The sequence below is a fragment of the Phalacrocorax aristotelis genome, unplaced genomic scaffold, assembly GCF_949628215.1.
Source record: "Phalacrocorax aristotelis unplaced genomic scaffold, bGulAri2.1 scaffold_34, whole genome shotgun sequence".
NCBI classification, from domain to species: domain Eukaryota; kingdom Metazoa; phylum Chordata; class Aves; order Suliformes; family Phalacrocoracidae; genus Phalacrocorax; species Phalacrocorax aristotelis.
Genome location: NW_027441361.1, coordinates 402,891 through 406,988, shown reverse-complemented (window position 1 = coordinate 406,988; position 4,098 = coordinate 402,891).

Here is a 4,098-nt window from a genome sequence, read left to right as displayed (position 1 = left end):
TGGGAAATATGCGATGCCAGCTCTTCCTGCGTAAGTATGGAATGAATTGGACTGACCGAGCAGTGAACAAGAGAAACCACGCGCACAAGTGTGAGTGGCAATGCAACCGAACTGGCCAGCGCCTGCAGTTACGGGGGAGGAAGCACTGTCACTGCGTCTTAATCTTAAAATCTGTGATACTGTCTAACGTCGCAGTAGGGTGGTCCCCGTGTTCATGCCCCTGGAAGCTGGTTAAACCTGTGCTGTGCTAAGAACGTGTATTTCTGCAAAGCATTTTGGTGGTGTTTGTAGCGGAGTTGTTCTCTTTGAGAGGTCGTTTTGGTTCTGTTTGATGTTGCAAAGGCTCCTTGCAAAACGTAAGAAATTGCCGCTGGACTGAGATGTCCTCCCCCTCTGACTTCTATGAACTCCCGTGTGTGGAAGAGACAGAACTTTTCCTGTTGCTGTAAATTAAGAAAACACTCCTGTGTGCTGAGAGGAGCGGCTGTTTTAAACTGCACTTGGTAGCACTTCTGTTTTGCTGCCATGGATCTCCTTCTGGAGAAGCTGTAACACAGGCTCCTTCCCTTTCTAAAATGTAATCACTCAGAGACTAACTTGATCGGAGACTAACTTGGTGCTGCGCCTGCAATGTACGTTTGCCGTCTGGCAAAGGAGAGGTGGGATTCATTTCACCTGATTTCTCGCTGTCAAAAAGTTATTTTTCTGGTCTGAGCTAATTTCTTGCTTGATCAAAGGAAAGGGAGAGTTCTGCAGCAGGAAAATTGTTCCCCCCTCCCTCTTCTGGTGTTGTGGCTCTAGAAGAGTAGTTTAATCTGAAGGCCTATGTTTTAGAAGGCGAATGTGGAGTGAGAAGAATTCCACCTGTTCTCTTCCTTTGATAAAATCCAAAGCTTGGAAGAGTTTTCTTTGACCCATCTTTAAACTTTTCTCTCCCACCAGGCCCTCTCCCCCTCCAGGGAAGCTTCTGTGCGAGGAAAGAAGGAAAAGCCTCCCTTTTTGCCAGAGGAGCCATCGCCCTCTTCTTCCTCCTCATCCTGCTCTGGTGATCCTAGTCCAGATGAGTTGTTGTGTCTCATTTGTGAAGATACAATGTCCGATGCCGCTGTTAGTGCCTGCTGTGGAAGCAGTTCCTGTGACGGATGTAAGTGCAGCTCCCATGGTTGTTACTTCAAAACATCACATCTGATCTTCTGAAAGCAGAAAGAGGAGATCAGGGAATTACTTTGTCACCAGTTCTATTTAAGACTTAAGCAGAGCCTGAATAGGAAAGGACTTGTCTCACTTAAAGGGAAAAAAGGCAGGAAGCTTTTTTCCCTTTTTACGTATGTAGTTAAATCCTCTTGACAGGTGGAAGGAGGAGTTTGAGAAGAGAGCCTAACTGCGCAGGTGATTACAGTATTAGATATCAAACGCGTTTGGTTTGTCCGCAGCCCTTTCCCTCACACAAAATTATAGAGCCATCTCTGGTGCCTTCCTGTGGTCTGCAGCCAACGGGGAGCTGGGCATTTCATCCACACTCTTCTCCACGGGAGAGGTGGTTAAAAACTTCAGAGCTGTGCCGGTTGTAGCTGGGATAGAGTTAATGTCCTTCAGCGTCGCTGGCATAGTGCTGAGGGCACACTGATGTTTCAGCTGCTGTTAAGCAGCGGCTCCGTGTCGCTAAGTAGCGCCTCTACTAGTCAGGGGCCTCTCCAGCTTCCCGAGCTCTGCCCGACAGGTATGAGTGGCAGCGCCAGGGACCCCTCTGCCCGCCCCGCTCCATCAGGGGTGATGCCCAGGTGCGATGGCAGAAGGAGGCCCCGAGCCGTGCGTCAGTTGGCCAGAGTGAGTCGGCCAGCGTCAGTCGGCCAGCATCACCTGCCCGGACTCAGCTGGCTGGCGCCAGTCAGCGTCAGCGTCTGTTGTCGGGAGTCAGTCAGGACTTAATCCTGTCGGCACCGCTGACCCCCCGTCTGGGGTGTGGGGCTGAGCGCGGTGGTTCAAGTGCCGCCTTAGGCCCGTCAGTCAGGGTGGCTGTGTCAGCCTTGGCTGGCAGCTGTCACCTGCGTTTGGGCACACGGTGCCGTGTCCTGCTCTGCTGAGGGCGGCTCCTCATTCCCTGCCTGCTTCAGCTCGTTTTCCTGCATCCACATGCCTGGGGTTTGCTGGTTTAAGGCAGTGAAACGAACTTAATCAGGCTTCCCTTAACTTTGTGTCTTCTGCCTATTGAGCCGTGGGACGGAGCTTTGGAGGAAGAATGGTGACAAGCCCCTGCTGGTGTGGTGGTGTTTTACTGGTGTGGAGGAGAGGATACTTCAGTTGGTCGGAGCGAGTCCCCAAACCCCTGGGCCTGTCGCGTGGGCTGCCAACGTTTCCGCAGTTCCCCTCGTCGGGCGGCTGTTTGCAAGGGGTGTGTTTGAGCACTGGGGGTTCAGCAGCCGCCGGGCCCTGGCCCTGGGCAGCCTGCTCTGGGTGACCCTGCCTGCGCAGGGGCTGGACCAGCTGCCCCCAGGGATTCCGGAAGGCCTTTCTCTCCCTTGTGACTCCGTGACTCTGGAACCGGTGCTGCGAGGGGCCAGCGCTGTGGGAGCACTGGGAACGTTGTCTTCGCTGGGCTCTGCCTCTGTCAGGACGGCTGCGTGTGTGCTCTGCCCTGAGACACTCGGCGCCTGCGCCCGTCTGTCCAGGTACGCCAAGCAGTGTGCAACAGAGCACACTTTCAGGAGTGACCTGAGGAGCTTTTGCTAGCTTTGCCGCGTTGGAGAGGGACTGCAGCTCCTGCATGCAGGAATAGTCGTGTTGGAGAATAACCATAGGAGGCAGCTGGGTAAAGTGGCTCTAGTGTCAAACGCTGATGTGTCTTGGGTTTGGGTTTTTTCATGTAAAGGGAAATGAAATCTGTGGTCTGCATCAGATACGGGATCGGGGCTGTTGGGGGCTGTATTTCTGGGGAAAATGTCACTGAACCAGTCATTAATAGTGATTCAGAAAGCTCTATAATTGTGATCTTTCCCTGCTGTTCAACAAAGCGGATGCTGTTTTTTCTCAACAGAGCATAGTTTTTCTTCCATTTCTTCTTCTTTGGCTTCTTCCCACTCTTTGTCCTCTTTCCTTAGACAATGTGACCCGAGCAGTGTCAGGCAATGGTGTCCCTTCTCTGACCACCAAGTAACTAACGCTTCCCTGAGATCACTTTAGCTTCCACATCTGGCTGAGTGAAAGAATGACGCCCGTCAGCCTCAGCCTCCCCCTCCGTGCGAGAGTGAGCCTCTACGTGCACAAGGGAGTCCAGAGTTGACTGAGAGTGCCTTGGGTGCTGCCCTTTCTAAAAGCAAAGGGGTTTCTTGCAGCTCTCCTTGCAAAGTGAGTGTGTGGTTTCACACGTGCATGAGCTAGCAGGACGGCTTACGGCCACAGAATGGAGATGGGCAAATCCCCTTTCCTTCTCCCCGGTGCAGTGTCCTGCCTCCTTCCTTGTGCCAGCTTTTATGCTTGCTGGCTCTCTCTGCAACCCCGTTTCACTCTCTAAGCTGGTGGGAAACTCTCTGCTCTTGTGGGTGCGTTCCCTGTCTGCTTGGGGAGTTAATGTGGCTCCTAAGGAGCTCTAAAACGTGTGCAGGTCAGGGCAAGGGAAGGCACAGGGATACAGGAGCAGAAGGAAGGAGCAGATGGAGAGAGGGGGGCAGCAGCAAGGCCTCTCTTTTGGTGGCACTGAAGTGAACCTGGTTTGTGACATCACGTCTTCAGCTGCGACTGACCGTATCTTTAGCTTTTCCTTCAGTAAGCCCGTAACATTGTTGGCCTTTGAATCTGACTTTCATGTACTACATGTCAGTCAACGGTGACATCCCAGAACACTGACTTGGCTGTATGTGATTCTGCTCAAACATGTAATTTCTCAGCTTGTTCTTTTTTGTTTATTTTCTGGAGCTTTGTAATGCAAAACTCGGTCTCTGACTCGTGCCGCCTTGCTTGACTTGACTCCAGTGTCTTGGGCTTTTTCCCCGTGTTGTTTATCCTGTCAATACCCCTGCGTCCCTTTTTGTTGGTGATCTCGTAGGCATCAGAAAAGCAAAGGATTCTCCTTTTGCTCTGCTGTGAGATCCAAACCTGTCC